Source organism: Triticum aestivum, chromosome 7D, assembly GCF_018294505.1.
Source record: "Triticum aestivum cultivar Chinese Spring chromosome 7D, IWGSC CS RefSeq v2.1, whole genome shotgun sequence".
In the NCBI taxonomy this organism is placed as follows: domain Eukaryota; kingdom Viridiplantae; phylum Streptophyta; class Magnoliopsida; order Poales; family Poaceae; genus Triticum; species Triticum aestivum.
This window is the reverse complement of record NC_057814.1, coordinates 513,331,402-513,356,272: the sequence shown is the minus strand read 5'-3', so window position 1 is coordinate 513,356,272 and position 24,871 is coordinate 513,331,402. Positions and strand designations below refer to the sequence as shown.

General features: G+C 45.5%; 1 long non-coding RNA gene and 1 pseudogene across 2 annotated transcripts; both read right to left on the bottom strand.

Moving 5' to 3' along the window:
• Positions 1-5,627: 5,627 nt before the first annotated feature.
• LOC123170274 (uncharacterized) lies at positions 5,628-6,332 on the bottom strand. 2 transcript variants are annotated; one of them, XR_006485121.1, is made up of 3 exons: positions 6,240-6,332; positions 5,856-6,013; positions 5,628-5,775 (listed from the first exon to the last, which is right to left on the bottom strand). It is a non-coding gene; the product is annotated as an uncharacterized lncRNA (long non-coding RNA). The 2 variants fall into 2 exon arrangements; XR_006485122.1 differs by having other exon boundaries at positions 6,292-6,330.
• Positions 6,333-10,196: 3,864 nt separating this feature from the next.
• Positions 10,197-19,341, bottom strand: LOC123164339 (uncharacterized; annotated as a pseudogene).
• Between the last annotated feature and the right edge of the window lie 5,530 nt (positions 19,342-24,871).

The window sequence follows — 24,871 nt, the reverse complement described above, 5'->3', positions numbered from 1 at the left end:
CGATGGCATGGTGGCACCCCTTTCCTTCTGTGTAGTCATCTAAGTGTTCCTCCTTTTCATTAGGTCATGGTTCGTCGGACTGTTGGCTAATGTGGGGGCTGTTGGTGTGGCCAACCTTTTGCCCGAGGTTTAGTGGGGCAGTCATAGGTGGCTCTGGCGAAAGCTTTCGTCTTCGAGGGGGTAGATGCCGGCGGTGATGATGCCCATGAGCGTCAGTTTCTTTCTTGAAATCATCTTCGAAGAGCTCACTAACTCCTCCCCGGGCTGTGGTCTTATTGGCGGTGGGGATTCGAGTTGGCCGCATTGGCATTTTTGTTCCTTTTTTATGGTCTTTACCATGTGGCCTCCTAATCAACCGTGTCGTGTGTGTTTTTCGGGCTGGTTTTTCATATAAATCCAGCTAACTCTATTCTTCTTCATGAAATCATAGGTGAACCCTGCCCTCTTGACGATGTTCTCTCCAAAATATATTGCACCACAATATAATCTAGAAAGCACGTTCATTAGTGTAGTTTTTCTTATGGAAAGTGAATTTGCATAGTTGTCTCATGTGGAGTCACATCTTTCCTATTCTCGGATACCTTAATCCATTCTTGAGCTGCTCCTTGATAAGCAAAACGTAATTCAGTTGCCCTGTTTGCCGGTAAAGATGACTTTTAGAATGAAATGTTGTTTTTTGCAGGATATATACATTGTGTTATACATTATTAGCTATATGAGCTCTAGCTTGAGTTGGATAGCATTCATTTTTAGCAAGAGATCTAGACACTCCTTAATTAGATAATGTCATAGTGTGATGTCTACTATGCAACCTTCTCCTTGTAGATGTTGTTGGGCCTCCAAGTGCAGAGGTTTGTAGGACAGTAGCAAATTTCCCTCAAGTGGATGACCTAAGGTTTACCAATCTGTGGGAGGTGTAGGATGAAGATGGTCTCTCTCAAGCAACCCTGCAACCCTAGCGCCCAACGCCTCTCCTCCCCCGCCACCGCCGCAAGGCGTCGCTGGGCAAAGCCCGACCGGCGTAGGTGGCGGCGAGGCTCTGGATCCTCTCTGCCTGGAGTGTGCTGTTGCGGGACGAAGGCTCGAGTGGGGGCCTGGGGCTTGCGTAGGGCTCCTCGGTGCGGCGGCGGGCGAGCTGGTCGACGGCGCGTGCGGCTACGATGGCAGAATGGTGCTGGTCTTTGGCGCGGCGGTTGCGTGGGTTCTCAGCTTGGGTGGATGCAAGCGGGTGGCTTCCTGGCCAGATCCGGCCAGATTTGGTCCTGTAGCTTGCGTGCGGTGCGGGGGATGGCTGGAGTCCTAGCCGGTGCTCCAGTGAGTGGCGGTGGTGCGGGCCGGTTGAGCTCTTGGCGTCGCACTAGCGGTTGGGCTCTGATTGACAGTGCAGAGTGGAGGTGGCGATTTCCCTGCTCCTGGGACCGAGTCGGCGGCGCGCGGGGCTAGGCGAGTGTCCACCACGGTGCCCACCTTGCCGCATGCGCGGTGGCGGTGGCTCTGTCCTAGGGCTCATGCTCGGATGGGCTAGATTTGGGCCCGTTGCGGGTCGGTGCGGTTGCGCCGGGTAGGTGAGATTGGGCTTGGCCCGGGTGGTGCCCGCAGGCTGAGATCCCTCTCCCCACCGGTGCGGTGGTCGGTGGTGGTGGTCGGGTCTCCGCTATCCTGTCGGGCGGATCGGTGCCTATGATAACGGTTAAGGCGTCGTGCAAGCAGGCTTGGTGGCGTCCGTCGTTACTCATGGGGTATTGTCCCCCCCGGTCCACCGGGACTGGCTGGGACGCAGGTGCGGATGCCCCCTCTACTGTGGGGGCCTCGACCCAGATCCCGTGACTGATGTTGGGCTAGGAATGAAAGGATACCCCTTTCTTTCCTCCTTCCGAGGTTGGTGCACCGCGGCGTGGACGGATGGCGGTGGCTTGGATGTGGATGCCGAAGCGGCGGCTTTTGATGGCGGTCCGTATGGTTGGCTTTCCAGCGGGCAACATGTTGGTGGTGGTGGCTCCCTCTTGGTCGTGTGGGCGGCATGAGGGTAGCGGTGGGTGGCTCGGGGCGCTCTCCCTGTCTTTGGCAGTGGCATCGCCCCGATCCAGACCTGGGGAGCTGAACCCGTTGCGCATGTTCTGAAGACCTCGTGGTGGCATGGGCGAGCTGCTGAGCGAAAGCTCTGCACTTTGTCGCCGATGACGGTGACACTTGCCAGCGTCATTATCTTCATGAAGACGTCGTCGTGATACTCCTCTTCGTGCCAGGGTTCCAGGTGAAGAACCTTGTCCCTTCTAGACTTGACATCGGCGACGCTTTGCACCATTTTCCCTCCTGGGGGTGTTGTCGTGGAGCTTAGGTGTTTTGGGCATTGTGTGGCGTTGTACTCGTTTTTCCCAATGCTTTCTTTCGGTAGCGTAGTTCTGCGTGATCCGGTTATCTTGGAATCGGCATTGTATGAGTGCTACCTCACCATCTTGTATCATTCAGCCGTGTACTTGGTTCAGTGATTACTCCCTGCTTCCATCTATATAGGGCCTAATGCTTTTTTTGAGGTTAACTTTGACCAAATGTTAGAGCAATAATATATGACATGCAACTTACACAATGCATATCGTCAAATTCATACGTGAAAGGAGCTTTCAATGATATAATTTTCACATTATGCATGTCATGTACTATTAATCTTGTCAGTAGTCGAAGGCGTTCTTGAAAATTGCATTAGGCCCTATATAGATGGAAGGAGGGAGTACTTTATATATAAAGCGGGGCCAAATCCTGTTTCGAGGGATAACTTGCATGCCTCCCTTTCATAATTTTTGTGTCCACAGATGCCTCCCTCTCTTGTTGGAGTCCGCACCACATTGCTCATGGCAGTAGATGTTTTCTTTCTTACTAGATGACTCGTTGCGCCGATGGCGCAAAGAGCGAGTTCAAACCAAGCACTGATAGAGTGAGCATAAAAATATGTAGATACCCATTAGAGCATATGGAATTTTTTGCATCATGGAAGTTTTCAGTCATGTAGCGAAGTCCACCAGCGTAAGATGATGGCATTACATTTTTCTTAGCGGTCTCGGTTCCATCAAGCTTACCAAGGCCAACAGCAGCAACAATAAGCTGGAGTTTTTCAACACGCATGTCACCCTGAGGTTCTTCGGAAAGGGTTCTCATTGAATAGCGAGAAGATTATGAGCCAACAGGTCACCAGAGCTACCAGAGCAATAGCCAAATAGCAAGCAGAAGATGACAGGACAGGAACCAAATGCTCTTCTAAAAAATACATAGCAGAGAGAACTTATTTGTGGTTCATCTTACAGAGGAATGTTGTTATAATGAAAACTATGTAATCACACTTTGTTATTTTTTTCGGATCTTTAAAGTGCACAGTGGTTCTGTGTTACTCTTATATAAACCCTGAGCAAGGTATAGGCCATTTAAAAATCCGGAGAAGACACCTGAACAGTATACGAATTATGCAGACTGACAGTAAAAGCTAAACATAGGTAGGTCATAAAGAGGAGCTCATGAAATGCAATTGGTTACTGTGCATGAAGTAGGCAGAATGATGGTTAATTTTAGCAGCTAATTTATGAGCAGTCAGTTGACACGGCAGAATATAATGATTATCCTGTCAGATAAATTAGGCAAGCAGGGTCCATAAAGCAGCAGGCCCAGGACTAAACAGAAGACACAAGAAGGCATACAAAGGGCAACGACATTGACAAGCAGTAGATTAAGTACCATGGCCCAACGGCATTTACAATGAGTAGAAATTGTCCTAGGGAGGGAGATAAGATAGAAAGGGCCAACGTGATATTTACAACGCATAGCAGATGATCTGTTTGAGCGCCTAAATAGAGGAATTGTCATGACAAGGGCTTGACATAGCTCCACAGATGCCAAAGCCGTGTCTTAGAAAGGTGCACAAAATACATCAGATGCATAACCAAAAGTGTGCCGGGCTGGCGATCTTCACACCCGACGGCGAGACCGCTGCTACGATGCAGTAGAGCTGAGAAGCTCTCTTGACCAGCATATCCATCTAGCAGCTAACTTAGCTTGATAAGAAAGCAGAACATAGAAGATACCCTGAGGAAGGAGATGAACCATTAGTCAATCTACGGCGACAGGTCATGTACGCCGAATGCACCAGGAACAGAATTCAAGAAGGGATTGTCGTACCATATGTACACGGCGAGCCTAGCCTATTGAAGAACTACTGCTTTGCTTTCTTTGGAACGCTGGCACCCTTGGCCACTGCATTTACCCTGAGTTGCAAGCAGTGCGAAAAATAAGAGGCATGTCAGGAAAGCTAGCACCGGCATATATAACAAGAAGCATAGAATGTAATAAGAAGAAAAGCACAAACACCAAATGTAATAGATGTAGGCCAGCATAATTTAGTAGTAGGCTAACTGAGCCCAAAAAACACAGCTGATTCAGTTACATGGTTAATTTAGTTGTATATATGAAGTATGTTATCTACTATGCAACAGCAAGTATCGCTTGCACTAGCATCAGAAATGAAACAGGAGCATCACACAATACTAAGTAGAATAGATGTTGCATCTTAAAGCTATAAAGCTGTTTTACTGGGTACTTGGTAAGCTCTAATCTAACAGTGAAAAAAAAGGTTCAATGAAACTCCATCACATGCATCGGTTAAGAAGAAAACAATTTGTAAATCATATAGAATGAAGCTTTGCATTTTTAAAACGACACGACCAAGGAAGAATAGCAATCATCAGGATACACCCTGCACTGAACTGGGAAAATGTAATGGACTAAGAGACTTTACCTCTTGTTTTTAGTCAGCTCAGGAATAACATTCGGTGCATCTTCAGCAGCTGCGGTTTCAGTCTCTTGACCAACTTCTTTAGTTTCCCGCTACAAAACACTGGTGTGGATCAAGCATGGTTTGTGCATAAGGGGAAGGTAGTTACATGTGAAAGAGGCACAAACATTTGGCATGGGTACAGCTTCAACTGTATCTCTAGTAGAAGCACTCTTTTCAGCTTTGGCAATAACAAAGGCAATAGAAGCAGGTAGGTCAGCCCCCTTTAACTTCAGCGGCGGTGATCTTCAAAGGTGTAGTGAAAAGCTTGCGCCGAGAATTTTTTGGGCACGGTGATTTGCTGCTTCCCAAGACAAAAAATACATTAGCCGCAGGCAAAGAAAAAGAATTTTGAAACATAGCATAAAGGGAGGGTTGATACCTAGGCGTTTTAGGCATAGTGACCTGCCCTTTGCTTTTGAACGCAGAGATAGGAGTGTTCATCTGGAAAAGAAACAATATAAGAGCCAATCGATGGAAAGAGTTTGAAAGGGGGAATGACCAGTAGATATACCTCATCTAGAGGGAGTGCAGTAAGTGTAGCCGATCCTGTAGGGAAAGACTCGAGAATGGGCAACGCTGCACCAGAGTTCTCAGCAGAAGACGACATTCCAGATGCGCGTGATGCACCACCAAATCCCAAGGGTGGAAGTTCAGGTTTAAAGGTTTGATCGATCCTACTAACTTGGAAGGACAGCTGAGTGCTTGTAGGCTGGAAGCTCTTGGTGGAGATAGAAACAACAAGCACATACTTCTGAGCAACAATGCGGGAAATCTCAGTAGGCATTGCCACATCGCCACCTCCTATCTGGGCAAGATCATGCACACTTGTAAAACTTGGGTATTTGTGTTCAATTAGAGGCAGGACTGGCTTGCCAACAACACTCCTTGCAGCTTTATCAAACCACATGAATTCTGCTTCAGCTCCACCATCACTTCCAAAGGTGCACACGCAGTATCTACATACCACAAACCAAATGGACTAAGAAGCAAGCGAATATACAGATGGAACAAAGCCTCATGCGGGAAATGCACTCACGAGGGATCTGCATTAACGGAAGGGCAAGTGGGGTCCGAGCAACGGAAATGCCTTCCAAAAACATAGGTTGTTTTATGACATTCCCGGCATGACAGGAACCACCAGCAATTGTCATAGCCCAGCCTTGTAATAATAACCTTCACCAATAACTGTTTCTTCTGCATTTGATCAGCAACACAATTACAATGAGAAGGAAGGCAAGTTGAAAACAGGGATAGAACAAAAGAATTTTTTGCTCCCATGGATGTAAAAGCAAACAAGCAATTGTACTGGGTATTTTCGTAAGGAATCTTAGGCTGTGCGGCGGCCCTTTATAATCAAGCAGGGGTTCTAAAAACTGAGGCAGTTTCTTAAAGGGATCAACAAATACTTTTCCAGCCTTACAAGAATTGTTGTATATAACACGCCTTTTTGTGATAGCAGACTGTGACTTTACCCTCTCACGCCACCAAAAGCTAGCCCCGCAGTGGTTGCATCAGTAGTCGGGAGCTCCGTAGTATGACCTCTTTGGGTAGAAAGCTATAGGAGTTTTAAGACCGATAAGAATGCAGAACATTGGGAAGCGGAAAACAGCATGGTTAATAATAACAAAGAGATACCTTTAAGGATCTCGACTTCGTCAGGAGAAAAACCAACCCAACCAGGTTCCAGAGGAGATGCTAGGGTATGCTCTGCGAGAGCCAGAACAAGAAGGCACCAACATGACATAGAGAACGCAAGGAAGCAACACTACAATCGATCAAGGAGAACATGAACTAACCATTCTTGTTGTGGGAGCAGAGCCTGTCCAACAAGAACCTGCACCTTTTACGGTTGTGGGAAGTCTCAGCAGAAGAAAGAGATACGAAACACAAAACATGCTAAGGGAGAAAGCCCTATTTATCAACGGATGCCAAGAGCTGGTGTAACTAAAAAGGTGTAAAGAACATACGTTTCCTCTTTCAAAAAACAAGGGGAACGGCAGGCGTGGCCGACACAGGAGGCAAAAGAGCTGCAGCACGAGCAGCACGGCGCGGGAGAACAGCACGGTGCACAACAGGAGAACGGGCTGAAGGAACAGCCGGTCTGGCAGGAACAGCTGCCCGGGCAGGAACAACATGGCGCGGAGGCATACCGCAACCAGAGAAATTAAAAGCACGAAAAGATACACGCCATGGTACTGCAAGAAACAAGCAAACAAGCGGAAACTAAGCTCTAAAATTGCTTCGGTGTAGGTTAAAGGATAATCAAATAAGAATAGCACAATTTTCCAAGGGTATCAACACAGTCATTGAAAGACACATCATATAAGGTAACAAGAATAAACAACATAAGAAGAAAAGAGCATGAAACTGAATTCATTCATTACACACAAATAAATAGAATCCTGGAACAACAGAAGTACCTTGTATAAAAGCTAAATAGAGTACAAAGACGCCAAAAGGCTTGAGTACAGCAATGCCAGGTTAGGCAGTGGCTGTGAGCGAGTACAAAAGGCACTAATGGGTGTGGCTACAGAGGCCGAGCGCGCGCAAGCAAGGGCCCTCTCTAAGTAAGCCGCATAATGAACAGCCGACGTGGCGACAGCGACAGCAGCATTCCCTGAATTCCTATAGCAAACAACACACTCATAGCTGTAATCCTTAACTATAAAACCATACATCCCTTGCAAAAACCTGATTGCCTGCAAAGCAGCCTGCTCGTATGCATCTACACAACCTTCCCACCCAGAGGCCCAGGGGAAAAAAATTGCAGCATCGCCAGGACACCATCCCCAGGAATGTTAATCTCTACCCCAGCAAGGACATGGCCATCCCCGTCAACCTCATGCATATAGCAAGGGGCAGGCAGTGCACGGTGCGCTGCTATGGCTTCCAGGATTGGAACAACAAAGGACAGCACAACACACATTCTAGACATGCGAAGCAAGGATGCAATAATAAGCATGAAAGAACACATGGAATCAAGAAGTAAAATAATTAATCAACAATAAGCAATGGTAAACAAAGCCACAAAATGACACAACGCACGGAACACACACAGTTAGAAGCGGGCGAATGACAAAATTTGAGATGAGCATAAGGACAACAAGAAAAGAAGGAAGATGGTACCTCCGCACGCCAAAGTAGAGCAGCCGATGTGCCAAATGAAATGAACCACAGCAGAACCTTTGCAGAGCTGGAGCCAGGAGATCAATTATCCGAATAATAAAGACCTGTAACACACGAGAAAGCCAAAAAAGTAAGCAAGCATATAGTCACATACCCTCCTTACAGAGGCATGCTAAAGCCTAAACTAAAAGAAACCAACGGAAAGGATAAAGAAAAGAAAGATGGCAACCGCAGCAGGAGAAGACAAGCAACAATTTAATGCGAAGTAACCTGGTGCAGAAGCATTTAAGCAAACCGAGAACACTCAAAAACAACCTCAAACAGCAGTTAAGTATTGCAGACAAGAGCATGCAGACCATATCCTTGCAAACGCAGCTAGACCGACGTAAACCAACCGAGGCACGATGAACCAAACCAGACAAGATACAACCTTTATAAGAAAAAGCACAAGAAACAAAAAAAAACATGCGACAGTAGTAACCTGAACAAAGGCAAGGAGGAACACTCAACCCAGCCAAACCTAAGATCGAACCAAACCACCCATGTAAGCAGTACGCAACAGATCTGATGCAACCAGCAGCCAGGAAAAACAAACGCAGCGCAAGAAACAACCCATAATGAAAGGAACCTAGGCAGACATTTCATCGAACAGGTGATAAGCAAAGCAAGAGGTGTTGGATAATCCAAACAATCTCTAGTAGTATACGTGTTGGATGTCTAGTAGTAGTTCGAGTAGAGGATGAAGCTCACCCTGAGAAGGACGGACGAACAGGTGAAGAGGTGCACGGCAAACCAGACGCAGTGAGGCTGCAAACGAGAAGTGAGGAAAAGGAGGAAAGAAGAAGGGATTAATACGCAATGCAAGCAACCGAAGCCATAGCCATAAAATCAGCGAATCAGCGGCGCTCACCCTAACCGAACGCGTAGGCAGGCACGCGAGGAGCCATGAGCAAAGAAGCGACAAGCACGGCGACGGCAACCAACGATGGCGGCGGAGGACGAACAACGACGCCCAGGTGAGACCGGGCGGAGTGGAGTGAATCGAGAGGGAGGCACTGACAGAGGGGAGGATGAGGATGAAAGAAAAGCGCCTCCTCAGTCATCAACAGGACAGGGGCGCTATAACTCCTAGAGTGACCCGGATAAAGGAGAGCACGAGACCGACAAACGGGCCCAGCCGCACGAAGGGCCACATGCAGCAGAACAACTGGAGAAGTCCCACGTATGAACAAGAAAAGGGCGGAGCACCCTATTACCCAGCGAGTACAGGCGTGCTGGCACAGCAGCAACCAATGGGAGCAGCGCGCGGCTATGAAGAGACAGACATGTGGGACCACATCGGCTGAAGCAGAATGGTCACAGGTGGGTCAAACGCACCTCGGTAAAAAAATGCCACTGCGGCCTGCAGCCCACGATCGCCTCTGGCTGCCTCTGGCCAACCCACGATCACCGCTCCGCAAGCACGCACCCACGCTCTCGCCGCAGGATGGGCCCGCGCGCAAAGGCTGGCCCAGCTGTCATCCTGTGCGACCGAAGCACAGAACGTAGAAAAAGAACTAACGCCGGGATGTTTGACAGCGAGGTAAAACGCTCAAAGCAAGTACTAAGCGAGATAGAATGGCCAGACCAGATTCTCTTATCTCGCTGCTAGTTGTTTTTTCCTCTCGCACGACACTATTCATAGCGTATACGTGGAGCCGGTGGTTGCGCCTAGCACCCCAGCATCCTTTATAAGGTAAATTCCTCCCGACCTCTATGATTTATAGTGCTGATGAGTTTAGTTTATTACGCTTGTTCGGCTAGGCTATTGCGCACTTGGAGACCAATATATTTATGGGGATTTTTCACCAAATCAAGTACTCAAACCATTAATAGTTCACCAACTTCTTGAAGGATTTGCATCTTGGTTAATACTCTTCAGTTAATCGTGTCAGGTTGCCTCATTATGTGGCCATATTAGTTATTGCACCATAGCAGAATCTAGAAAGTAGGTCGAACTGACATAGTTTTCCTTTACTAAAGTCGAACTGGCATAGTAGTCTTGTTGGAATGATACACATTCTTATTCTTGGTTCTTGGAAACCTTAGTCCGTTAATGAGCTGCTCCTCACAAGGAAAGCATTATTCAGTTGCCCTGTTTGACAAAAGGATGACTTTCAGAACCAACTTTTGTTGTCTGCTATACATTGCATAGTACAATCACATATTCTCATGTAGTACATTATGTCCCATCATACAAAGCAGACTCATATCAAAAGATTCTACCCTTCCATTCTCCCAACTTCCTAGCCACATTAGAAACAAGATTCATCTCTGCAATCTTTGAGTCTGTATTGGGATCACAATAAATAAAATCTTGTGTCATGGTAGCCATCATATCAGAATGAGAATGGCAGGAACTGATAACTAATCCATTTGGAGTGCCATGTTTTCCCTGAGCTATTAGAATGAAATCCTCATAGCGCCCAGAATATATTCCAGCATGCGGATGCACAATCTTTACCCCATAAAACTCACAGGAGAAGCATCGAGCTTGTATCAGAATAAACAAAAGGAATTAGACTATTAAGAAAACATTTAATGCACATAAAATAAATCCGATTATATGTCCTAAGTAAGTATTATCTTTAATCATTGGTAATACAAATTTCGCAATATGTATACTAAAACTGAATGCAAAATGTGAAATTAGAGAGACAATGCCAGACTGCCACCGTGCAACGCCATAACACACTGTTTCTGGATATACATACTTACTGATTCTTCTGTAGTAACATGAAGAAAAAAAACTCTTGCCCATGTTTTGTAGTTGTATTAACAAATAAAGCAAAATTTTATATACTTCTGCTTTATTTATGATAAGAGAGATAATAAGTATATGCCCATTTCTTGACGTGGTTTAAACGTGACAGTTTGGTTATCAATATGTTGCCACACTTCTTATCTCTCTTTATTGTAATGTAGAATCCATGTTAAACCACGTCATCTTTAAAATGACAGCCATCAGATTGAGTTAGTTATAAATCTAACACCTCTTCTTCAAACCACCAGTAGTGTTCTCTCGGACTCTGATTTCTTCCCCTAGGTAGTAGGCACTGAGGAGAACTTGGAGAACAGATTAGTGTTACAGGTTTAAACTACGAGATAAGAAACGAAAAACAACCGTCCAACGCAGAAGTTGTTGTACCACTGCGAACTTTATGAAGAGGAGAAAAAAATTCTGATAATCAAAACAATTGAAGGGTGTAATGTCTTTTTTTGAAGGATAACTTTTGTCCCCACAATTTCGATGACGGCAGTGGAAACATAACTCATTTGACCAACTACTGTTTGTCTTACAACTATGAAACATACAGGCAACATATTGATAACCAAAGCGAGTACCTAAGACCGTCTTCTTGAATCTTTTCAATAACTCGAAAACAATGACATAATGAAATTGAAACGAGATACCAGTGCGTGCGTGAGAATACAGATCTGAGAGCATACCGTTATCTATGCAAGAATCCGATACACGGGTGCACCACGATGGTCTGTCCCGCATAACTTTAACACTATTGCTACATTGTGCGAAGAACAATTCTGGAGCTGTGGCAGCAGAATTTGGTCCATTCGCCATTGCCAAGAAATTGACATGGAAGTATGTCAGGACCGAAGTGTCTGATATTCAGTTATCCTATTGAGCTTTAGAGGAGGTGTAGCGGATCCGACAATACTGTTTCAGTTAAGGAACAGCCACGATGGCTCCGGGACAGATCACCACCGTTGGATGTGAATCACATGACTGTAGCATTTATTTCTGTTTTCCGTACGCTTCCTTAGTTTTCATTGGCCAGCCTATAAAACAGCCGGGTTGTGGCTGGAGAGGATCATTTGTCTACTTTTCTCAATTGCTTGCTAGCTACGGCTTGTAAACAAAACCATATACTCTTCTCTTAAAGCTATACAGTCGAGATCCATATCCCTTCCATACAAATCCTCCAAAATTAGCTAGAAATTCATCTCCCTAGCTATTCGGGTCTTGACAAATTGGTATCATGAGCCATCGTTCTTCGGCAGAAACGTGTTGTGGTGGTGAAATTTTTTCTTAGATCCGCAATTCCCACCCTATCTCCGACCCTTTCTCTTGAGATCCAGCGGCATAACAGAGTGGGCGGAGTTGGTGGCGGGGTCCGGGTGGAGGCGCAGGCGGCGGCGAGTTCTTCGGCGGTGGCAGGATCTGTTGTATTGGGATGGGTTGCTGAAGATTCAGTGGTAAATTCCGTACCCATACTTCAGATCGAGGCGATGGGGCGTTCCAAGCCAGTTGACGACAGCGATGTCTAGGAAATTTTAGCCATGCGTGAGGATTTTGGGGTCTTGCAGAAGGATAATGCCCAGGTGCAGTCGCAGGTGTCTAAACTGCAAGCAGAAGTACAGGCAATTGGGTCAAAGCAAGGAGAAATTTCAGTAATAGTGGGTGAAGTTGAGAAAGTGGTATTGGATCTGGGGAAGCAGTTATCAGTAATCAGTAGCGTGTTGCAAACATTGGTCAAAACAACTCAGCAACAAGATCAACCTTCTAGTTCTCAGGAAGTACCTAAGTCCCCTACATTGCACCAAGAGCAAACACAGGAACAGGAAGCAAGATTGGAACACTTGAGACAACAGCTGGCAGCAGAGAAGGAGAAATCCAAACAGTTAGAAGATCTCCAACTTCAGAATTTACCTCCTATTCGCACAAACAGAGCTACTGCACCTCCAGGGTTTGCAAATCAAGGGAGACAAGAGGCACATAACTCTGGTGGTACTCCTATGACAGCAAGAAACAATACCCACACACCTGCATTCAATCAGTACTATCAAAACAATAGAGACAGACAATTGTGGCAAGGTTATCAGAGAACCTATGAACTTGATATGCAAGCCCAGTTCATGAGATCTCTGACTAAAGGACCTAAACTGGATTTCCCTAGGTTTTCTGGTGAAGATCCAGTGGGTTGGATCAGACAGTGTAACAAGTATTTTCAGATGTCAGCTGCACCTGAAGAATACAAGGTTTCTCTTCCTCAAATGTATATCATTGGAGAAGCTGATACATGGCTTAGAAGATCTGGACTGCTGAAGAAACAATTATCATGGACTCAATTTGGGAAAGAGGTCATAATAAGATTTGTAGAGCATGGGTCTTATGATCTTACAAAGAAATTCAACTCACTCAAGCAAGGAAACAATTCAGTCTCTGAATATACAAAGAGTTTTGAAGATCTCATGGCAGATGTGTTAGAAGAAACCCCTGAATTAGGAGAACAGTGGTTTGTCAGGTGTTTTGTCAATGGTCTAAGAGAGGGAATTAAATTCCAAATCAGACCACTGAGGCCATAGTCACTCACAGATGCTTATTGTTTGGCCAAAGAAGTAGAACCAAATCACCCACCAATCAGTACAGTGCCAAAGAAACAGTATAGCTCTTTTGTGAATTTTTATCAGAAGAATAGTGGCAGTTTTCAGAACAAGAATAGTAATACAGTAATTGTTCCTCAACAGAGTGGACAAGTGAAACAGCCTGAAAGCACTAACACCAACAACTCTAAAAAAATTAGGAAAGTGGGGGAATGTTGGAGATGTGGAGACAAGTGGATGCATGGTCATAAATGCAAACTTATACCTAATATCCATTTGTTACAACAAGAACTGGAAGAGCAACAAGAGGACACAGAAGAAAGTCCTCTTCAAGAACAAGAGGAAATTCAGGATGAAGGAGATCAAGCCATGTTTATCACTGCACATGCTATGTGTCAACAGTTAGCAGTGCTTACACCTACTGTTTTAATCCATATCAATGGAAAAAGGGTTGTAGCCTTGTTGGATTCTGGAAGTTCTTCCTCCTTCATTAATCATGAATTTGCTGTGAAAGCTGGATGTCACTTAATTCCAGTAAAGCCTAGAGCAATAGCAGTTGCAGGAGGAGGCAAATTAACATCTGATGCTGCCATTCCAAACTGTGCTTTTCAGTTGGCAAAAACCACAATAACACATAGTTTCAGAACTCTGACACTCCCTAGTCATGATGTGATACTAGGATATGATTGTTCACACTCATGAGCCCTGTTTCTTTCAATATACCAGATAACACTTTCAGTTTTACTATGAAAGGAAAGAGGACAGTAAGTCAGTAACTGCTGCTATATTCAATACCCCTCAAAAACTAAAAGAAGTTACAGCAGAGGAAGTAAGCAAATTATTGGATAAAGGAGCAGAGGTTTTTTTACTGCAAATGCATAATATTGTAATGGAAGCACCTGCAGGGTTTAAAACACCCCCTCAATTACAGAAGTTACTACTGGAGTATGCAGATCTTTTTGAAGAGCCTCATACTCTCCCACCACATAGGGACTGTGATCACACCATTCCCCTACAACCTGGAGTTGAGCCTCCTCATTCCAGACCTTACAGAGTACCACAACACCAAAAGCAAGAAATGGAAGATCAAATCAAAAAGATGCTGGCTGCACATTTTATCAGACACAGCCAGAGTCCCTATGCAGCTCCTGTCATTTTAGTGAAGAAAAAGGATAATTCCATGAGGCTATGCACTGACTACAGGAAATTGAACTCTGTCACTGTGAAAAACAAATTTCCCATACCAGTCATAGAAGATTTACTGGATGAATTACATGGAGCTCAGTACTTTTCCGAATTGGACCTAAGAGCAGGGTATCATCAAATTAGGATGCACCCTGATGACAAACACAAAACTGCTTCAGGAAATTTTTAGGGCATTTTGAATATTTGGTGATGCCCTTTGGACTGTCTAATGCACCAGGCACTTTTCAAGCATTAATGAATAGCATTTTTGGTCCTTATCTAAGAAAGTTTGTATTGGTTTTCTTTGATGATATACTGATTTACAGTAAATCTCTCAAAGAGCACATGGAACATATTGAATTAGTGCTCAAAATACTGAAGGAAAATCAGTTATGTGCCAAACTGTCCAAATGTGTCTTTGCAGTTCAACAAGTAGAATATCTTGGACATGTGATTTCTGCAGAAGGAGTAGCTACTGACCCATAGAAAATCAAAGCAATTGCTGAATGGCCAACACCTGACAATGTCACAAAACTGAGAAGTTTCTTAGGATTGGCAGGCTACTACAGGAGATTTATTAAAGGTTATGGAACTATATGCAGGCCTTTGCATGATTTGTTGAAGAAAGGTCAATTTGCTTGGAAAGAGGAACATGACAAAGCCTTTGGTCAACTTCAACAAGCTATCATCACAACCCCAGTCTTGGCCCTGCCTGATTTTTCTAAACCATTCATAATAGAAACTGATGCTTCTGGAAAAGGTATAGGAGCAGTGCTAATGCAGCAAGGCAGACCCTTGGCTTATTATAGTTCCTCTCCGTGTCCTAGAAATGCTGCTCTGTCCACATATGAAAAGGAGGCCTTAGCTATTTTAGAAGCACTTAAGAAATGGAGGCACTATCTAATAGGCAATGAACTGATCACTAAGACTGATCAACAATCCCTCAAATTTATAACTGATCAGAAGATCACTGAAGGAGTTCAGCACAAGTTAATGATGAAATTGTTGGAGTTCAATTTCAAGATTCAATACAAAAAGGGTGTACAAAATAAAGTTGCAGATGCCCTCTCTAGGTTACTTCCTTCCTGCATGGCTATCTCTGTGGCTACTCCAGTGTGGGCACAAGAACTGATAGACAGTTATCCTAGAGATACAGTTACTAAAAATCTCCTGGAGCAACTGTTGTTACAACACAATCACACCATGTCTGATTATAGCTTGACATCTGGTATTATCAGGTATAAAGGAAGAATCATTGTAGGAGATGCGGCTGACTTGAGAACAAGACTTCTTACTGCTTTACACAACTCTCCAGTAGGTGGACATTCAGGAACAAGAGCTACTTATCATAGAGTAAAAAGTATATTTTATTGGCCTGGGTTGAAAGCAGTTGTGGAAAACTTCATTGCTGCCTGTCCTATCTGTCAGAGAGCAAAGCATGAAAATTGTTTGCAACCTGGTTTATTGGAACCTCTCCCTATGGCTGACATGGCTTGGCAACATATCTCCATGGATTTCATAGAAGGACTACCTAATTCTCAAGGCAAAGAGGTCATATTGGTAGTGGTGGATAGATTCACTAGATATGCACACTTCATTCCACTGTCACACCCCTATACAGTGATGAGTGTGGCTCAAGCATTTGTAGACAATATCATCAGACTACATGGACCACCCAAACTTATCATATCAGACAGAGATAGAATTTTCACTAGTAAATTGTGGAAAGATATCTTTGCTGCCCTGAATAGTGAACTGAGGTACATCACTGCCTACCATCCACAAACAGATGGTCAGACAGAAAGAGTTAATCAGTGTGTGGAAACTTATGTAAGGTGCATGACTACTGATCAACCCAAGAAATGGTCTTCTTGGCTATCTCTAGCAGAATTCTGGTACAACACAACTTATCACACTGCAGTGAAGATGTCCCCCTTTCAGGCTTTATATGGTTTTCCTCCACAATTAATCTCTGAGCTAGCTATACCTGGTCCTGAAGATGAAGAAGCACAGTCCTTCTTAGCAGATAAACAACTCATGTTGGAACAATTAAAATCCAATCTACAGCAAGCTCAGAACAGGATGAAGAAATATGCAGACGTGAAGAGAAGTGAAAGAGCTTTTGAAGTGGGAGACATGGTGTACTTGAAGATGGCACCTTACAGGCTTGCTGCATTTGGCTTTCGTGGAGCTTTGAAATTACAAAACAAGTTCTATGGTCCATTTGTGATCACTCAGAAAGTGGGCAAGGTGGCTTACAAGTTGCAGTTCCCTGATCATGTGAAAATCCACCCTGTGTTTCATGTGAGTCAGTTGAAGAAGCACATCGGCTCAAAAGCCATTCCCAGCCCTAACCTACCAATGGTCACAGCTGATGGCACTGTCAAGACTTGTCCGGCAACAGTTCTTCAAGTCAGACAAGTCCCTAGGCACAATCTGCCTGTGGTCCAGTGGGAAAATTTGCCGCCTGGCGATGCTACTTGGGAGGATGCAGACTTCATAAAATACACATTCCCTGAGTTCTTTCGGACAACTACACAAGGATGGAGAGATCAAGAACAAGCGCCATGAGGACATGTCGTTTATCAAGAAGGGGGTAATGTCAGGACCGAAGTGTCTGATATTTAGTTATCCTATTGAGCTTCAGAGAGAGGTGTAGCGGATCCGACAATACCGTTTCAGTTAAGGAACCGCCACGATGGCTCCGGGACAGATCACCACCGTTGGATGCGAATCACATGACTGTAGCGTTTATTTCTGTTTTCCGTACGCTTCCTTAGTTGTCATTGGCCAGCCTATAAAATAGCCGGGTTGTAGCTAGAGAGTATCATTTGTCTACTTTTCTCAATTGCTTGCTAGCTACGGCTTGTAAACAAAACCATATACTCTTCTCTTAAAGCAATACAGTCGAGATCCAGATCCCTTCCATACAAATCCTCCAAAATTAGCTAGAAATTCATCTCCCTAGCTATTCGGGTCTTGACAAAGTACTCAAATTGGAACCTCGTCTTAAAGACAGCAACACTTGGGCCGTCAGGTACTTTAGGATTCACACCGCAATGGTATGAAGTTTATAGTGGACCTGTACGTAACAACGCAGAAGTGGGCAGCCAATAATTTTAAAAAATAGTTTCAGCATATGGAAGACAAATTGATGCATGCTAGAATTCAGAAGCAAGAAAACGTAAAACAGAGGCAAATGCACCAACCCCTTTTTGCCGAGAGTAGACGCTCAATGCCGCCTTGATCTTTTTCACAAAGAAGTTTTGGTCGCGTCTAAATTTTTTCTGAAACTCTGAAATAAACCTCTTCTGTTTTTTGCTCAAGACATGTAAGCTTGAGGTCACCTGGTTCAGATGTTGAGCCTGCTCCTTGGACTTGGTAGGTGGCAGAGCCATGACAAGGCATTCAACTGCGTCATTGGTGAGCGTGCCCTGTAAAATAGCTGGCAGCTTGTCGGACTCCATGTTCAAGGAAGACGTGGCAAACTTCACCAAGGCGTCAGGGTCGACATGCCATGAGACAACCGCCGCTTGCCTATAGGCGTCCTGGTAATTGTCACACACAGCATGACCATGCTTCTTTAACTTGCGGATGGCCTTGTGGACATCGGCGTCGCTCCTGAAAAGATACCAGATAGCGTCGTGCTCCGTGATGGTCGGAGCGCAGGTTCGAAGGAAGGTAACGAGGCCGTAAAAAGAGCAGCACTCCATGCGTGCAAGCATGCGTGTGCATATCATGTCCACCTTGAATTGCAGCTCGAACTTCTGGGGCGTGGGGAACGTAGAGCCGTACCAGATGGCGTTGAGGATGATGTTGGAGACAGGATCCCTGGGGCCATAGCAATACCCACCCTTGAGGAGGCTGCAGTGGTGATGCTTGCGCAGGCCATCCCGAGGCAGCTTGGCAAGTGCCTGTAAGTAGTGACCATGGATCTTGCCGAGGAGCAGCAACTTCAGAGATAGTGTGGATCTGAATGTCAACTGAGGCCCAAGCCCCCTCTATGGATTGTGATGTCTGCTGGCTTCTCTTCCTCTTCTTATTCTTCTTCTTTTTCTCCTTGCCACAAAGATGATCCAGTGATAGGTTGGTGAGATCATCGAAGCTCGCAGGCTCTTGCTTGAGCAACTCGGCAAGGCTCTCGAGGGTTGTACGCGAGAGAGGATCTTGTCCGGCAAGAAGCGTAGTGACATCCGACAGGCGAGAGGCCGTAATCAGCGACGCTTTCACCAGGACATTCGGCTCAGGATGCCTCGCACACACGGCGGCACATTCCAAGGCGACCATGGTGGTACGGGAGGTGATGCTCGACGCGCTGCGCCGCTTGTTACGATCTCGCTCGATGAGGCGCACGGCGGCGCGAAGGTCGGCCCTGACCAGGAGCAGGTAGCTCAGCGCTTCCCTAACATACAGGTAGGGGAAGCGGGTGGTGAGGAAGTTGACAAGACCGTCCAGCGACCTCCGCGCGAGGGTCAACCCATGGGACCTGTGCCGGCAAAGCGGTAGCTCGAAGACGAATCTGTCGCTTGTGTCGGTGATGATCTTGGAGAGGATCCACTCCGGCGCCGGCCCCTCCTCGTCGGATCCAGGCGTCGGTGAAGGGGCGTAGGCGACGGTGTTGGCGATGATGTTGGAGACCGGGTCGAGGAAGGCGCCGAAGGGCATGCCGGCCTTGAGGAGGCGCGGGGCCAGCGAGGGAATCGCTCCCATCGGAACCCGGCCTTGTAGAACCCATGGATGTGATCAAGCAGAACGCATATATCCTGCTTCTCCTCCGTGGAGCCAGGAGAATTACGGTCGGCGATGCGGCGGTCACGCTTGCCGTGCATTGTGAGGCGAGTTGCTTTTCTCGCCGCCGGGAGTGCCTTGTTCGTTCGGTTTCCGTTTAATTGGGCCAGGCCTTGTGGGTGCGGCTGTGGAAGGTGGCGGCGGCCGTAATGTTGGGACCTCCTATAGCCCACTCGCTGCGGCGAAATGCCAGCGCTTCGCACAGGAGCGGTTAGCGTGGGCCGGCCCATTTACAGTGGCACGCGGCGGAACGTTCCCGAGATGAAAAATCGCAAAAAAGAAATTAGCTCTGGCGCTGTAACTCGAATACGTGACCTCGCACTAATTGGCCTGCCATGCAAACCACTGCGATGTAGACATTCTCATGTTCAGTTAGCAGCACGACAGTTAAAGACTACAGACAATTTATTGGGTCGAACCGACGACCTCCTACAACTGAATTTTTCAAAATTATGAATATTTTCTTCAAAATAAAAACATTTTCCGAATTTTCATGCAAATTTTGTAAAACAGGAACATTTTGATGATGTGAACAAATTTTAAAAAGGGGAACATTTATTGAATTTGTGAACAAAAAATAAAAATGTCTATATTTTTAAAACTTCCAGAACATTTTTTGAATTTGTGAAATTTTTTTAAAACATTAACTATTATTGAATTTGTGAACAAATTTGGAAAGCTGGAACATTTTTTTCAATTCCCAAACATTTTTTGAATCTTGAGAATAAATTTTGAAACATGAACAATTTTAAAAAATCCTGAACAAATTTGGAAGCGCGAACAGTTTTTTAAAGAACACACATTTTTTGAATCTTGAGAACATATTTTGAAACATAGAGAAATTTTGAAAAATTCCGAACAAATCTGGAAGTCTGAACAATTTTTTAAAGCACGAACATTTTTTGAATCTTGAAAACATATTTTGAAATGGAGAGATATTTTGAAAAATCCCGAACAAATTTGGAAGCGCGAATATTTTTTAAATATGTGAAAAAAAAATTGAAATTCAGTACATTTTCTGAATTTCAGAAGTTTTGTATTTTTTGTGTGTAACGAGAACAAATTTTGAATTTTGTGAACATTTTTTCAAAAACTGAACATTTTTTGGAAACACGAACAAGATTTAAATTTTTGATTTTTTTTAAAGGAAGGGAAGAAAAGAAAAGGAAATAAAAAAGAAAATCTTAAACATTTTGTAAAACTACGAACATATTCTGAAAAAGAAAAATAAACTTGAAAACGAAAGTGAAACAAGAAAGAAAAAACGAAAAAATGAAAAAGAAACAGAAACGAAAAAAGCAATAGAAAGCCGAAAAAGAACCGGAAAAAAACGATACAGGAAAAAACCCCGGTTCAGGGAACCTTCTGGAAGGTTCCCAAAACCAGTTTGGACGGATTATGTGTGGGCCGGCCCATTTCTGTCGCTCGCTGCGCTGCCCCTGTGCGATCGCTCGACAGTTTACCGCAGCGAGCGGCGAATAGGATTTTCCCGTAATGTTGGGGACGGCGCAAGGGAAACGTCGACTTCCGTTTAATTGGGCCAGGCCGATTATGGAGACATTTTCAGTTGCCGTGTTTTTGTAAGACCCAGTTCAGTTGCCATGTGCCCGCCCTGGCTTTTTTGTTCCTTTTTTCCGTCCGTTGGCCCACTAGTGATTTTGGCACCAAATGTCGGTTTTCTGTCAGTTCCCAAAATACAAAGAATTTACGAATTTGTAACCGGATGTTATTTCGATGGATAAAATACCTAATTCAATGCAAAAAAAAAAGTTATAGAACTTTTTATACCTTGTGAATTACTGTACTATCTCTTGCAATATATTTGAAAAGGTAAAAAAAAGGTAGATCCCCGGCGGACGCCGTGCCATGCCTAAGGTCCAAGCAAATATGGGGCGCAAGATTCAACTCCCCCTGATTGGTGGGTACGTGGGAAAACAAAGGAATTTACGGTTCATTTTCTAAAGGAATGATCTCAATAACTCAAGTCCGAATGAGCTACTGGACTTGGCCAGGACATTACATAGTTCTTTTCTTTTCAGCTGTGTTGAGTTTTTGAAGCAATCGTTAGCGTTGCGATGTGCTTTCAAATCGGGCATAACAACTTTTTTTGGCCACTCTTAATTAATGAAATCAGTGTCATGCGCATGTTCTTGACAAAAAGAGGAGCTTTTCATGGTGTTTATACCATGAGAGTCTTGCGAACATATATATGAGTCACATGCATCAACCTTGATGATGATCACCGCAGAAGCAGGAGGCTGGCAAGCAGGTAGACGATTATTCCATGCACGGGCTGATCATACCGTCCTTACCTACAGTGACTCCCTCGCTCGAGAAGTTTCAATAGCACGGACGCCGAGCTCTTTTTAAGCGTGTGTCCCACAGCCAAGTGTAACTAAACTCTAGAATTCAATACGTGAGAATTTCCTGGTGCCTCGTGTTCCTAGCTAGCTTGCCTTTTCTAATCTACCGAATCTTGTCACCGACAATATACTAGGAGACATCACCACCACTTTGCTCCATATTGTCCTAGTGGAGTGTTCTAGAAACCATCGGTTTCGTGGTAGCATTGCTCAGGAACGGTGGGCCATGATATATGCCTGCTGTGAGGCGAGCATGTGAACTTGATCGTAACTGAAAGCGATGGCAGTTCACCTAGAACCATCTGTAGCGTATGATGTACATTAAAACTTAGTGGCAAGTGAGGAGTGGAACGTCAAAAGGTTTTGGATAAAGTTGTTGTGGCCCCACGTGACACCCAAGGCATACCTACATAATACCAAAGCTTCAGCCGTAGAGGAGATTAAGATTCAACGTAAAACATGGTTTTCTTCCTGCTCTATTGGTTTCTGTAAATGCGAGGCGAATCTCATGAACTGACCCAGCCAGGTTCAGAATGCCCCGTGGGTAGTCCTTAAGAAAAGGACTGCAGTTCCAAGAGAGACAACGCAAAATGCAAAATGTGGAAGTAGAAGAAACCAAATGATCTTCGATGTGACGTTTTTAACAAAAATCTTTATTGCTTAGTTTCTTTCTACATGATGTGATTTGTTCAATTAACCAACAAAGTGGTAAAGTGATATTGTTTGCTAAAAAAATACAGTGTGAAAAGGTGTGATTTTTCAGAAAAGGTCATCGTGACTAGCTTTATTGCAATCAAATAATAGATACATCGTCTATAAGCTTGCTGATCAAAAGATTACAAGGCTCGTTCAACCAAACAGAAGAAAGTTTATTACAAAAAACTATGATTCGCTAGCACATACGTTGGTTGACTAGAAAGCTTATTACAATGTGATAAGGTGTGCTAGTGCTACTGTTTTCGAAATAATATGTGGTGTCTTGTGAGGCTTTGGTCATAATTGATAATTGGGCTGATTCGGTTTTGGGCGACTTTCATGTATACTATCGGAAACGATGTGTATATTCGGAAGGTATATTCATAATTAAATAACTTTCTTGTGTTATCCACAAGTACTGTAGTAGTAGTCAAAGATAAACCTCGAAGATTGTGCTTATATGAAAAAAGACATGCATTTGTGACATGGATGGGGTTTAAGCCGGCAATCGATCCATGGGTTCTGTTGCCCATGGGCACCCGACCCAAATGGATAGGGTCGTCCATGGGTCTTACCCATGGGTAGGCCGATTAGTCATGGGTAGGATACGGGCACAAGTTTGTGCCCATGGGTTGCCTGATTAATATAGATTGCTAGATAAATTAGTATTTTTCATGGCGTGTCGTTGGCTTTTTGAAGATTATATTGCCTTGTTTTTTTGAGGGGTTATTGCTCTTATCTTGCTTGAGCAACTCGGCAAGCTTCTCCAGGGTTGCAGGCGAGAGAGGGTCTTGTCCGGCAAGAAGCATAGTGACATCGGACAAGCGAGAGGCCATAATCAGTGACACTTTCACCAGGACATTTGGTTCAGGATGCCTCTCACACACGGCCCACATTCCAAGGCGACCATGGTGGTACGGGAAGTGATCCTCGATGCGTTGTGACGCTTGTTATGACCTCGCTCGATGAGGCACACGACGACCAGATAGTCGGCCCTGGCCAGGAGCAGGTAGCTCAGGGCTTCCCTAACATACACGTAGGGGAAGCGGGTGGTGAGGAAGTTGACAAGATCGTCGAGCGACCACTGCGCTAGGGTCATGCCAGTGGACTTGTGCCGGCAAAGCGGTAGTTCGAAGACGAATCTGTCGCTTTGTGTCGGTGATGATCTTGGTGACAACGGAGAGAATCCACTCTAGCGCCGGTGCCTCCTCCTCCTCGTCGGATCCAGGCGCCGGTGATTGGGCATAGGCGATGGTGTTGGCGATGATGTTGGAGACCGGGTCGAGGAAGCCGAAGGCCATGACGGCCTTGAGGAGGCGCGGGCCAGTGAGGGAATCCCTCCCATCGGAAGCTGATCGAGCGCCGCCTTGTAGAACCCATGGACGTGATCACGCAGAACGCATATATCCTGCTTCTCGTCCGCGGAGCCAGGAGAATTACGGTCGGTGATGCGGCGATCACACTTGCCGTGCATTGTCAGTCGAGTCGAGTTGCATACCTCCCCTGAGGGGCAAATTTGACAATTTTGATCTAGATGAAATCATTTCACAAAATGAACTGCTGTGGAAAAAATTCAGTCAGCTGACCGTTTTGAGTGGCGCCCGACACAAAGGCGCCACACCCTATTGTGCAGCGCCTAGCGCGCAGGCGTTGCATGTCTGTCCAGCGTGGCACCCCCGGGGCCCGCACCCCACAGTGCAGCGCCTCCGAGCTAGGCTGTAACACCCCGCATGTAACTTGCCATAATTGTAACTCCGACTCTTGCCATTTCCGGCTATGTGATATGTTTTTTCCCTCCGTTGTTGGGTTTTGTCTTTCGTTTTGTATTTTGTCATGTCATGCATTTTCATATCATTTCATCATGTGCATTGCATTCGCATACGTGTTCATTTCATGCATCCGAGCATCTTCCCCGTTGTCCGTTTTCCAATCCGGCGCTCCTATCTCCTCCGGTGCACCCCTCTAGTTTTTCTTTCGTGTGCGTGTGTCAAACTTTCTCGGAATGGACCGAGGCTTGTCAAGTGGTCTTAATATACCGCCCGGAGTCTACCGGTCAAGTTTCGTTCCATTCGGAGGTCGTTTGGTACTCCAACGGTTAACCGGGCCTCCGCAAAGTCCATTTGAGTATCCAGCAAAAACCCCCTCCAAAACCAGCCCAAAGCCCACCAAACTCTCTTCCATGCTCTAGGTCGTTCGATCACGATCGTGTGGGCGAAAACCGCACCTCATTTGGAGTCTCCTAGCTCCCTCTACCTATAAATGAGTGGACATCCCGAAAAACGAAACTGCAGTCGAAACCCTAATTTCCCCTCTCCGCGGGCGGACGCGTCCAGCCGCCGCCGGACAACGTCCGCCGCGCGCCCGGCCAACCGGAGCGCGACACGTGTCGCCGCCGCCTCTTCCACCGCGCCGGCCCGCGAGCCCGCCGCGGGCCCGCCGGCCCGTTCCCCGCCGCCGCGCCCGCTCCTCCGCGCCTCCCGCCGACTTCGCCGCCGCAGCGCGCCGCCGCGCC